The sequence below is a fragment of the Octopus sinensis genome, unplaced genomic scaffold (assembly GCF_006345805.1).
Source record: "Octopus sinensis unplaced genomic scaffold, ASM634580v1 Contig15166, whole genome shotgun sequence".
NCBI classification, from domain to species: domain Eukaryota; kingdom Metazoa; phylum Mollusca; class Cephalopoda; order Octopoda; family Octopodidae; genus Octopus; species Octopus sinensis.
The window spans coordinates 1,637-16,468 of record NW_021833577.1 but is presented as its reverse complement, the minus strand read 5'-3'; positions in this window follow the sequence as shown (position 1 = coordinate 16,468).

Genomic DNA, 14,832 nt, shown 5'->3' with positions numbered 1-14,832 from the left:
GTCTGTCTGTCTATCTATCTATCCATCTATATCTATCTATCTATCTATCTATCTATCTATCTATCTATCTATCTATCCTTCTATCTATCTATCTATCTATCTATCTATCTATCTATCTATCTATATCTATATCTATCTATCTATCTATCTATCTATCTATCTATCTATCTATCTATCTATCTATCTATCGATCTATCTATCTATATGTCTTCTATAACAGCCTGGGCAAGTGTCTTGTGAGTGGATTTGGTAGACAGAAACTGAAAGAAGCCTGTTGTGTGTGTGTGTGTGTGTGTGTGTGTGTGTTTGTCCTCCCCTACCATCGCTTGATAACTGATGTTGGTGTGTTTACGTCCCCGTAACTTAACCAAAATATATGTACTGTGGTTGATTCCTTCGACTACAAATTCTTCAAGGCGGTGCCCCAGCATGGCCACAGTCTAATGACTGAAACTAGCAAAAGAACAAAAGATTGGTTTCATGTCTCTTATGCTCGTAGCAATACAGGCAACTCAGCAGATCCTTCTGGCCAGAGACAATCCACCAAGGAGAAGGCCATTCCAATGTAAAACCTACAGTTTGCTGGTCACTGCAGCTGTCTTGGCCTGCTGAGCCCCTGTGGTCACACCTTCAGGTTTCATACTTTAACCCTTTAGTATTTAAACTGGCCACATCAGGCCAAAATATTCTGATTGTTTTATGTTCAAACTGACCAGATCCGGCCTCTCGCACATATCCTACAATGTCATTCTGAGAAATGCACAATCACATCAGGGGAACCTCAAACCTATGAGATAATGCATGGTTAATTCAAAAACAATGGGAATAAATAAGCATTTCATTTGACAGGGTAGTCTGAATAATAGATAAAAGGATGAAGGTCCTTACTGGGTCACACCAACTTATAAGGGCCTGTTACCTGTTGTCATGGCATATATATTACCCCCTGGATGAGATGCCAGTCCGTCACATGTAGTCTTTATTTTTGCCAGGTGAGTGGACTGGAGCAATGTTAAATGAAGTGCTTTGCTCAAGAACTCAATGCATCACCTTGTCCAGGAATTGAAACCACAATCTTATTATCAAGAGTCCAATACCTTAACCACTAAGCCACGTGCCTCCACAAAATAAAATTCCTTCTTGAGTCATATAGACTCATAAGGCTGGATTCCTGGTTCCATGGCATATATATTCCTCCTTGGATGGGACGCTGGTCTGTCGCAGGATAACTCATTTTTGCCAGCTGAGTGGACTGGCATCACTCAGCAGGTCTTTTGTTAGCCGCTCTCCAGCCATCTATTAAAACGTATACAGCTATGGTACGACCACACTTGAATTCGCATCATCAGTTTGGAACCCCTATCTTGCCAGAACATTGACCTCCTGGAATCTGTCCAGAGACGTGCAACCAAACGCATACCCTCCATCAGACACCTACCATATTCTGAGCGCCTTGTTTCCCTGGGCATGGATTCACTGAAGCTCCGGCGTTTGGCGACGGACTTGGTAAACACCCACAAAGTTATCAACCACCTCACCAACAACAACACTGAACACACCTTTTTGATCTCCATGTGTTAACACACGTGGACATGCTACAAAGTCAGAAAACAATACAGCTCCCATGACTTTCGGAAACATTTTTTCACGCTCAGAGTTGCTGAAGATGGGAATAAACTGCCTGCGTCAGTTGTTGACTGCCATGACACTGCATCTTTAAGGCCCTCATGCTTTCCGAAATCCGCCGAAACTACACCTGATTTATATATACACTTTAGATGAGTTGTAGTGCACCTGAGCACTGTACACAATTATTATTATTATTATTATTATTATATATAAAATGAAATGAAGTGTTTTGCTCAAGAACACAACGCATTGCATAGTCTAGGAATCGAAACCACCATCTTGCAATCATTAGTCCAACACCCTAACCACTAAGCCATGCACCTCCACAAAATGAAGTTCTTTCCTGAGTCATATAAACACCTAGTGCTGGTTTCATAGTTTCATGGCGTTTGTATTCCCCACCCGGACGGGAATACAACCCCTGAAGGGTTACTCATTTTTTGCCAGCTGAGTGGAACTGGAGCAACGATGAACGAAGTGTTTTGCTCAAGAACATAATGTGTCGCCCAGTCCAGGAATTGAAACCACCATCTTACGATCATGAGTCCAACACTCCTAACCACTAAGCCACCATGCCTCCACAATAATCTAAATCCTTAAGGGTCACAAAATCTAAATTGCAGCAATGGTGAAGACCCCAGAAATGATTGGTACTGGCAGACACTGGCAGTGGCACGTTCAACTCTCCACGTACACAGCTCCCCCTCCTCCTCCTCTTCCTCTTCCTCCTCATAATCTTTAAACATGAAGAACTGCAATCATCACCGTAGTGAAACTTGGTATTTATAACAAAAAAAAAAAAAAACAAAAACTGAAACTATATGGAATCCCATAAGCGGAACAATTCTTGCGTTTGTATGGTAAACTTTTTCATTCATTTTAACATTACCACACAGTCCCTTCCTCGGTTAGTTTTAGTGGGGACCAGTAAGTTGTAGGTATTTGGGTCAGATCTCTGATTTGGGAATAACTTCCTTGCTTCTCCCACTTCTGTTGCTGAAGGCCCTGGGGGAGAGTGAAGTGCGAGAGGTGTTGCCCTTGTTTCCTCTAAGTAAAAATGATAATGATAAAGTAAGTAGATAGATAAATATCATAAGTTCTTCAGCAGGTAAATAGACAGGATGTCAGGTACAGCCAGCTCTGGCACACATACACACACACACACACACACACATGGCTGTTGCACATTCATATACACACATACATGGCTGTGGCATATTCATACACACACATAGACACACATTTAGAAGTATAAAACACAGACACTCATACACATACATATGGACACACAGACACAAGCATATAGAAACATAAACACAAACACTCATACACATGCATGCACATATACAAACACACACTTAGATGTAGACACACACACACATACACATATGCACACAAACACACACTTCGATGTAGACACACACACACATACACATATGCACACAAACACAGCTGTGACACTCATACACACACACACACATACACAGCTGTGCCACTCACAGACACACACACTCAGACACAGGCATACCCAGACGCACACTCACACTCACACAGAAGTTCACTCGGTGTGACCACACTCACTCACACCCCCTCTCAGCCACCCGAGTACAATTATATAAACATTTTTTATACCCAGAAGTTGACCCCCCCACCACTAATAAACAACAAACTGCACTCTTTGTTGTTGTTGTGGCTGTTTAACCCCAGGTCAGCTCTGATAGGACAGACCCATGTCTGAAGGTAGTCCAGCTGAGACCATCCCCTTTTATTTTAGCTTTTTTAAGGTGTTTCTTATCAATATGTTACCTGATTTGACCTTCACTTTTGTTCAAGGTCACATCATGTCATATGAGGGGCATTTCAGTGCTAATTCTAGCAGATAAAGCAACTGCATAGAAGCACTCTCATTAGTTTGGCACATAGCATGTGTTCATGCATATATGAAACGGTGTGTGTGTTCTATTTTATACTTTTCTCAGCTGAACTATGCCAAGGTCAACTCAACCACATCTGTTACACTATCAGGTTCATATGGTGTGGAAACAGTGGTGTGACATACTGTAGCCATCCATGTGTGTATTCATCAGTGTGTTTGTGTATATATATGCAGTGCTTCCCGAGCCTAAAGCTTGTAGAGCTGTTTTTCCAGATTCTCACACCACCCCACCCTATGGATGGGACACCAGCCCGTCACAGGATATTACTCAAGTTTGCCTGTTGACTGGACTGGAGCAATGTGAAACGAAAAGTTTTAGTCAAGAACACAATACATCACCTTGTCCAGGAATTGAAACCACAATCTTACAATCATGAGTGTAACACCCCTAACCACAATGCCATGCACCTAACCACAAAGCCATGTAAATGTATACTCTTTTATTCTTTTACTTGTTTCAGTCATTTGACTGTGGCCATGCTGGAGCACCGCCTTTAGTTGAGCAAATCAACCCAGGACTTATTCTTTGTAAGCCTAGTACTTATTCTATCGATGTCTTTTGCTGAATCGCTAAGTTACGGGGACGTAAACACACCAGCATTGGTTGTCAAGCGATGTTGGGGGAGACAAACACACACACACACATATATATATACATATATACGACGGGCTTCTTTTAGTTTCCATCTACCAAATCCACAAACAAGGCTTTGGTTGGCCCGAGGCTATAGTAGAAGACTGAACCCGGAACCATGTGGTTGGTAAGCAAGCTACTTACCACACAGCCACTCCTGCACCTATACATAATTATGTGCACATAATTATGCATAGATACATACATATATCTATATATATGGTTCAAATGTACAGAAAACAAAAGGCAAAGACGGGTGAGGGAACAAAAAGTAGATGAATTAGTTTGACACTTAGGAAGAACAGAAAGGTCTTTGACATTTCGGGCTTATGCTCTTTGACAGAAAGGGTTGAGAGGCAAAAAATGGAGTAATCTAACAAGTACCCTAACAATTATCTAAAATTCTCCTTTCCCCAGGCATGGCTGTGTGGTAAGAAGCTTGTTTCCCAACCACATGGTTCCGGGTTGGCCAAGATGCCAAGCAGTGGGACTGAACACGGGACCATGTGGTTGGTAAGCAAGCTACTAATCACACAGCCACTCCTAAGCCTATACATACATATGTTACTAAATATATGTGTATATATATATACACTAACAGATACTAGCAGTATCGCCCGGCGTTGCTCGGGTTTGTTTCAACTCTTTAGAATTGAAATTTTTGAAAAGTAAAAAATTTTGCATTATGTAGCTTGTTATTCTCTTTAAGTGAACATTTTTCTGGTTGAAATACACCGAAAAATGGCGACACAGCAGTAAAAAAATCGTAAAAAATAGGGATTTTCATAGAAAAAAGCACCTTTTTTTATGTAAATAATTTTTGGTGTTAACATGGTCCAATTTGAATTTTTCTTCTATGGAATGAAGAGCAAGCCTTCCTCTATCATACTCTCAATTTTGGTCAACTTGCACAGCAGTGTCCTGGAGGAGATAGTGTTAGTTGAAGGCTACCAAACCTGACATACACAGACAACTTCAGCTTTATATATATAGATATACATATTTATTCATATATATGTATATGTGTATGCATATATATATATGTGTGTGTGTGTGTATCTTTATGACTAAAAACACTCCTTATCCTTTTCTCTTGTATATTTCTATATGCTCTATATGTTTTGTAGAAAGACATATTAAGGAGCTTTTTATATGAGTGCAATTGGATTACTTGAATCTATATATTGTGATTTAAATATTAAGGAGTGGACTGTGTGGTAAGTAGCTTGCTCAACAACCACATGGTTCTGGGTTCAGTCCCACTGCATGGCATCTTGAGCAAGTGTCTTCTACTATAGCCTCGGGCCGACCAAAGTCTTGTGAGTCGATTTGGTAGGCGGAAACTGAAAGAAGCTTGCCATATACATATATAAATCTGTGTGTTTACATCCTCATAACTTAGCAGTTCGGCAAAAGAGACCGATAGAGTAAGTATTAGGCTTACAAAGAATAAGTCCTGGGGTTGATTTGTTTGACTAAAGGCGGTGCTCCAGCATGGCCACAGTCAAATGACTGAAACAAGTAAAAGAATAAAGGAATATATATGTCTATATATATGTGTGTGTATACACAACACACACACACACACACAGGGCACTGTCTTGGAGCCCCTGCTATTCATAGTGGCCCTCTCATCCACAAATCAGACAAGGTTTCAAATAGTGAAAATGTAGCAAAGCTAATGATGGTGCCCTAGCATGGCCATGACTCTCAAACTGAGTCTAGTAAAAAGAATTAAAAGTATAAGAAATATATATATATATATATAAATGTATATGTATATATATATATATATATATATATATATATGTGTGTGTGTGTGTGTGGAGGCACAATGAACCAGTGGTTAGGGCAGCGGACTCGTGGTCGTAGGATTGCGGTTTTGATTCCTAGACCGGGCGTTGTGAGTGTTTATTGAGCGAAAACACCTAAAAAGTACCATGAGGCTCCGGCAGGGGGTGGTGATTCCTGCTGCACTCTTTCGCATCGCAACTTTCTCTCATTCTTTCTTCTGTTGGCCTGCTCGCTTAGCCAGCAGGGTGGAGTCATTTGAAGGCTAAAACAATGCGAAGCGCATTGTGACCAGCGATGTGTAGCAGCATCTGATAGCCTGGTCGGTCACGGTGATCACGGTGCTATATATATATATATATATATCATGAACCTCTCTGCAAACTTGCTTCTCACTCATTCCCCCAACTCTCAATCTCACTTGCTCTGTCTGTCTGTCAGTCTTTCTCTATCTATCTCTTTTACTCTTTTACTTGTTTCAGTCATTTGACTGTGGCCATGCTGGAGCACCGCCTTTAGTCGAGCAAATCGACCCCAGGTCTTATTCTTTGTAAGCCCAGTACTTATTCTATCTGTCTATCTATCTATCTATCTATCTCTTTTCTCTCTCTCTCTTTCTCTTTCTCTATCTGTCTATCTATTTAACCACTTACATGCCCACCCCACTTACCCACCCACCCACCCACCTATCAACCCATTTCTCCTCAATGGATGCATAGAAAAAGCCAAAAAAAAAAAACAACGACAAAAAACAAAACAAAAAACAAACAAAGCAAGAAAAATAAACGCAATAAAAAATGAAAAAAAGGTTGCACGGAGTCAAAAATTTGCTAAAATAGTTTATAAAAACGATGCAACAGCAACAACAGCAGCCGAAACAAAATGCATTCATTGCTGTTGCACACCACCACCACCACCACCACAATCAACAACAGCAACAACAACAACAACGGCTGCTGCAGCAATAGATGCAACAGGTAGACGTACGTGTGGAGCCTTGTAGCTAAATGCATCGTTTGAAACTGTGCCAGGGCATTGGTGTGCATTATGTAACAACAGCCAGAATCTCAACAGCTGATGCTGGTGATGCGGCGGCGGTGGTGGTAATGATGGTGGTGGTGGTGGTGGTGGTGGTGGTGGTGGTGGCGGTGATGTAACCGTAATAGTTTTTTGTTGGCGTTGGTGGCGGCAGTGGCAATTGCTCGTAGTTTTTGTTGTTATTGCTTGCAACTATTTCTGCTGTTGATGTTGGTAGCGGTGGTGGTGGTGGTAGTAGTGGTTGTGGTGGTGGTGGTGGTGGTAGTGGTGGTTGTGGTGGTAGTGGTGATGGTGGTGGTTGTGGTGGTGGTAATAGTGGTGGTGGTGGTTGTGGTGGTTGTGGTGATGGTAGTAGTTGTGGTGGTGGTGGTTGTGGTGATGGTGGTAGTAGTGCTGGATGTGGTGGTAGTGGTGGTGGTGGTGGTGGTAGTGGTGGTTGTGTGATGGTGGTTTGGTGGTGGTGGTGGTAGTGGTGGTGGTGGTGATGGTGGTGGTAGTGGTGGGGTGGGTGTGGAGTAGTAGTGGTGGTGGTGGTGATGGCGGTGATGGTGATGTTGGTGGTGGTGATAGTAAATGCCGTAGTTGTTATAGAAGTGGTGGTGATGGTGTGGTGGTAGTGGTGGTTGGGTGGTAGTGGTGATGGTGGTGGTTGTGGTGGTGGTAATAGTGGTGGTGGTGGTTGGTGGTTGTGGTGATGGTAGTAGTTGTGGTGGTGGTGGTTGTGGTGATGGTGGTAGTAGTGCTGGATGTGGTGGTAGTGGTGGTGGTGGTGGTGGTAGTGGTGGTTGTGGTGATGGTGGTTGTGGTGGTGGTGGTAGTGGTGGTGGTGGTGATGGTGGTGGTAGTGGTGGTGGTGGTGGTAGTAGTGGTGGTGGTGGTGATGGCGGTGATGGTGATGTTGGTGGTGGTGATAGTAAATGCCGTAGTTGTTATAGAAGTGGTGGTGATGGTGGTGGTAGTGGTGTTGGTGGTAGTGATGATGTAACTGCAATAGCTGCAATAGTTGTCGGCAGTAGTAGTCGTAGTGGTGGTAGTAGTGGTAATTGCTGCAGTTTCTGTTGTAGTGTTAGTGGTGGTGGTGATGTGATTGTAATATCTGCAGTTGTTATTGTTATTGTTGTGGTTGTTGTTGTTGCAGGTGATGGTGTAACTGTAAGAGATACAGTAGTTATTTAGTGGTGGTGGTCATATTGGCTGCAGTTTCTGTCATTCTGCCTATCGCAATCTGTGCCAGTGAGACTTGCAAGAGCAGAGTAAGGATAGATGAAAAAAACAAAAGAAGAAGCTAAATGTATCCCACCAAAGGTGCTGCCCTAGAAAAATCCTAAAGGATCAACTATCAGGACTGTGTCACAAACGAGGGGATTCTAATAAGAGTGGGATCACAGGCCTTACAAGTGATTGTAGCAGGGCTGATTCTAACTGGCAGGCCACATTCTCTGTCTGGTTTTCAACCATTTCATACCAGTGGACCCATCATAGCTGTTCAATGTTTATAAAATCCTATTATATTTTTATAGTTAAACTAGCAGTATTGCCCGGCGTTGCTCGGGTTTGTTTCGACCCTTTAGAATTGGAATTTTTGAAAAGTAAAAAATTTTGCATTATGTAGCTTGTTATTCTCTTTAAGTGAACATTTTTCTGGTTGAAATACACCAAAAAATGGCGTCATAGCAGTCAAAAAATCATAAAAAACAGAGATTTTCATAGATAAAAAGCACCTTTTTTATGTAAAATTTTGGTCAACTTGCGCTGCAGGGTCTTGGAGGAGATAGTGTTAGTTGAAGGCTACCAAACCTGCCATACACAGACAACTTCAGCTTTATATATATATAGAGATATAGAGATACTGTAAGGAATTGGATAAAATATTGTTAAAATATTTGCCTGGCAAATATATCATTATCATCATCATTGTTTAACGTCCATTTTCCATGCTAGCATGGGTTTGACAGTTTGACTGGGGTCTGGGAAGCCTAGAGACTGCATCAGGCTCCAGTCTGATCTGTCAGTGTTTCTACAGCTGGATGCCCTTCCTAATGCCAACCACTCTGTGAATATAGTGGGGGCTTTTTACGTGTCACTGGCACAGGGGCCAGAGGAGGCTGGCAAACAGCCACGATGGGTTGGTGCTTTTTATGTGTCACCGACACGGACACCAGTCAGGTGGCACTGGCATCAGCTATGTTCGGACAGTGCTTTTTATGCGTCACATACATACATACATACATACATACATACATACATACACACACACACACATCCACACACACACATGCACACTGACACACACACACATGCATACATACACACATGCACACTCACACACACATATACATACATATCCATATACAAAGTGGTACTGAAAAGTTCCTGGTTTCGGGTAAAAGAAAATACAGGAGAATCAGTTGATTATGATTTTATCCAACACATTCCCTTCTCAGATTCACACACTTATTGCAGCAGTCCTTCAGTTTTTCTAAGCCCTGTAAAAGATCTTGGAAGGTTGGGCCTCCAACCAGGCCTTTCACAGCAACCCCTAAACCAGGAACTTTTCAGCCCCCTGCCACCCTCATACACAACTGTAGCATGAAGGCCCTAACATCTATGGGCTCACTGGGCAAAACTGCTCAGAGGACCCTTTGATTAATGCACCACCACCACCACCAACACTATTACTACTACTACTACTACTACTACTACTACTACTACTACTACTACTACTACTACTACTACTACTACTACTAGACACCAGCAGTAGTGCAATCACCACCACCACTACTACTACTAACATCACAGCTACTACTATATCCTCTACTGCACCCATTGTTATCACTACTACCATGATAACGACCACAACCATGACAACTACTACTACTACAACTACAACCACCACCACCAACTGCTACTGCTACTACATGGTGTCACTCTAATTATTTTCTTATATGAAAAGATGCCATTTCAAAATGAGTTCATTAACCTCAACTGGCTAATAGAATTGCTGAAGATTTAATAGCTCTCTTTTTGCTCTAACACACACACACACACACACACACACACCTGTCTGTCGGTCTGTTTATCTCCTTTCTTTCTCCCTCTCTCTCTTTCTCTATCAATATAATATCTCTCTCTTTCGCTCCAATGCACATAAATCTATCACACACACGTGTGTATATATATATATATTTTATATATAGAGATATATATATATGTGTGTGTGTGTGTGTGTGTATACATATATTTATATGATCGTTAGCCACTACACACATTTTTTTCTCTCCTTGTTTTTTCTGTGTCCCTTTCTGTAGAAGAGCGTAGGCTCGAAACGTAAAAGACTTTTTCTATTCCTGAGCGTTTGTTTTGTGCACCCCCTGTCTTTGTCTTTTGTGTTTTTCGTAAACTCTCCCTATATATATATCATCATCATCATCATCATTTAGCGTCCATTCTCCATGCTATATATATATATATCGTCATCTTTATCATCATGGCTTTTATGTCTGCTTGGGTGCATAAAATAAAAATACCAAACAAAAAACAGATCCTAGGGGGAACAAACCACATTAAAAGACTAACATGGAGAACCAGCAAGTTTATAAGATCTCTCCTTAAAAATTACCTCCATGCTATAGCCCTGGGCCGACCAATGCCTTGTGAGTGGATTTGGTAGACGGAAACTGAAAGAAGCCTGTCGTATATATGTATGTATATATGTATATGTGTGTGTGTGTGTGCGTTTGTCCCCCTAGCATTGCTTGACAACCGATGCTGGTGTGTTTACGTCCCCGTCACTTAGCGGTTCGGCAAAAGAGACCGATAGAATAAGCACTGGTCTTACAAAGAATAAGTCCCGGGGTCGAGTTGCTCGATTAAAAAAGGTGGTGCTCCAGCATGGCCGCAGTCAAATGACTGAAACAAGTAAAAGAATAAAAGAAAAGAAAAGAATGCAATTCAAGTGAAAGAAACCCCCGCAAGAACCTTCTGCAGCAGAGTTTCTCAACCATTTATTTTATCTATGGAACCGTTTGATTATTTTATTCTCATGGATCCCCATAACCATTTGATGTTTGAAAACTAGTTTCATACATTCTTCTTTCAAAGTTCCTATTTTGTTTTTCACACACTGGGTGCAGTTTTATTATGGCACCAGCACTAGTGAGGTTATCAGGTCCTTGGCAAAACCATACTAATGAGTCCTCTAAGCACTACTCTTCTTTCACTGCTTGATTTCTCAACCTCTTTTCAGAAGTGCACTAAGTGTACAGTAAGCATCATGGCACCAGCACCTGAGTGGTGGTCATGTACCCAGCAAGACTGAAGACTCCTCTCTTGTATGTGTGCATGTGCATATGTGTGTCTGTGTGTGACTGTCAGCTTTTTTTTTTTGTCCATTTTGTGAGAATGGTGACTAATATCTGTTTTTGTTGATTATGTCAGCTAGACGCTATGACTTCACGTCACCAGGATCTGATGACATAAATCCGTATATATTTCTCATCCACCCTGACGACAACAACGGCAGGCACAACCTGAACCGGGTATTCCTTCTTAACCCCCCCACCTCCACTCGTACCCTTACCCCCATCCCTTCCACTACACCTGATCGCCTCCACTCCCTCCCTCCAAACAGGTCTTTTTATTCCCACCTCCTCTACCCCACACCACCACCACCACCACCACCAATTTACACCTTTGTTGTGGCCATACACCAGAAACTGATAATTCAAGGAGCACTCTGTATTTCATAACACAATTTTCTCTTACCACCCCCTCTCCCTCTCTCCCTGTCCCTCCCATTGTGCATATTTGCAAGAATGTATTTGTATATATATGTGTAAACAGATGCACACACACACATATATATATATATATATATATATACATATAAATACATGTATGAGCATGTATACATACAAACACACACACACATATAAACCATATACAATGTTTGTGTCTGTGTACATATAGGTGACTGTGTGAATATATATATATATATATATTATATGTATCAGCATATACATGTATGTATGCATATGTGTGTGTGTATGCATATATATACATATGTATATTTATATGTATATATGTGTATGTATGTGTGTGTGTGTGTGTATATATATACATATATATGTGTATAATATATAGCATGATTTATTCGTGATCAAAGGTGTTCGTAAACCAAGGTACTATGTATATATATATATATATGCATTTGTGTGTTTCACTCTAGTATGTGTGTGTGCATATATATATATATATACACACACACACATATACATACATACACAGACGTACACACACATGCATACACACACACACACACTAGAGTGACGATACAGTGCAAGCTGAGGAATAATTTTACACTCTCATATTTCGTACATATTAAGTTTGCTTTGACCTGAGGCACCCACGAGTACCTTTACTGTAGCTTGAGATGAACATCGATCGAACCAGCCTCATTGCTACTTAACAACTCATTATGATCCACATACCTATTTTCCCTAAGATACTGAGCAAAAGCGGTGTCAGACTGCCTATCATGTTAACTCGTGATTTCCACAACAGAACATATTATTATATTGTCATCCCAAATAACACCAAATCAGTTTAATTACGAGCAAATAAAGAAATAGGAAAAATACAAACAGGAAAAAAGAGATGGGGTCAAATAAAGCAGCAGAGGATGTAGTGGGATGGATCAACAGGTTGCACACCCCAGAACAAATGACATGCTCAGCTGCATCCTAGAGTCATGACTGACCATGGGATTGCACCTAGAAAGTTACCCTCCCAGGTACAAGTCTGGGCAAGGTTGTTTATGGAAGACCAGCAGTTGCATACTGGCCATCCCTCTCCACGCCACCAGTGTTATCCAAGGGAAAGGCAATGACTGATACAGCTTGGCACCTGTGACGTCGCAGCTCATTTCTACAGCTGAGTGAACAGAAGCAACGTGAAATAAAGTGTCTTGCTCAAGAACACAACATGCAGCCTGGTCCAGAATTCAAACTCACAACCTCACGATCATAAGCTCGACACTCTAACCACTGAGCCATACGCATTCATACTCTCACCTGCATTATGGGTGGTGATACCTGGATCTGCAGCTGATATGATAAAGCTGGACCTGGAGAAGGTGTTGCTACATGTCACATCTCAGATTAGAGTTCTGCCTCCCTCTTCATCATCTTCATCATTTAATGCCTGCTTTCCATGCTGGCATGGGTTGGACAGTTTGACAGGAACTTGCAAGCTAGAAGACTTCAACAGGCTTCAGTGTCTGTTTTGGCAATGTTTTTATAGTTTGATGCCCCTCCCAGCACCAACCATCCTGCAGAGTGTTTTAATTTGGTTACTGTTATATTTTTAAGTTCCATCAAGATTCTTTCATGAATATCATGAAGATAGTCTCTCACAGTTGGTAACAATGCAAGTTTGTAAGGTGGCAGGCTGGCAGAATAGTTAGCATGCCAGCAAAATGCTTAGCGGAATTTCGTCTGTCTTCGTGTTCTGAGTTCAAATTCTGCCGAGGTCAACTTTGCCTTTCAACATTTTGGGGTCAATAAAATGAGTACCAGTTGAGCACTGGGGTCGATATAATCAACTTAAACCCTAAATTGCTGGCCTTGTGCCAAAATTTGAAGTTACTATTATTATTAATATTATTATTATTATTACTATCATTATTATTATTATCATCATCATTATTATTATTATTATTATTATTATTATTATTATTATTATTATTATTATTATTATTATTATTATTATTATTAAGGTGACAAGCTGGCAGAATTATTAGCATACCAGGTGAAATGTTTAGTGGTATTTTGTCTGCTGCTACGTTCTGAGTTCAAATTCCGCCAAGGTCGACTTCACTGTTCATCCTTTCAGGGTTGATGAAATAAATACCAGTTACGCACTGGGATCAATATAATCGACTAGCTCCCCTCCTACAAAATTTCAGGCCTTGTGCCTAAAGTAGAAAAGACTATTATCGTTATTATTATTATTACAAACTTATCTGAACCAAAGGTGGCAAGCTTCAGTCAATAAATTATATTTTAATTCCTCTCCATTAAATGCTAATAATTACAAATATATACCCATAAAGTGCTAAATTTCTTGTTCAATATCAGGCACACATACATCTATACAAGATTAAACAAATATTCTTTTCTACTCTAGGCACCAAGCTGGGATCACCAAGCGTAGATTGGCATATTTCGGTCATATTATGCGGAGAGAATCCCTGGAGAAGGACATCATGCTCGGAATGGTCAGTAGCAAGAGAGGAAGAGGCCGACCAAGAACCCGCTGGCTTGACACCATTAGGAGTGATACCGGAATGGACATGGCCAGGCTGAAGGAAGCGGCCCAGGATAGAACTGACTGGAAGACACTGATCCAACGAGTAACCGAGAGTCGACTTCGACTGAGCGGATAGAGAGAAGAAAGAGACTCTAGGCACAATGCCTGAAACTTTTGGGGAGCAGGGGCAGTTGATTAGATGGACTCCAGTACGCAAATGGTACTTAATCTATCAACTGCAGTACACAACTGGTACTTAATTTGTCGATACCAAAAGGATGAAAGGCAGAGTGGACCTTGGTGGAGATTAAACAAATATTATTTTATGGATAGTGTGGAAATGTGCAAAAATAAGAGGGGGGTCTCTCGGGACCCAAATGGCCTTTTGTGTAATTCTAACCCTGCCGGCTCATGAAGGGTTAGAATCATGAAGGCTCATGAAGGGTTAATATCATGAAGGGCTAATCAAGCATCTGGTAGTATTTTGTTTTTTACT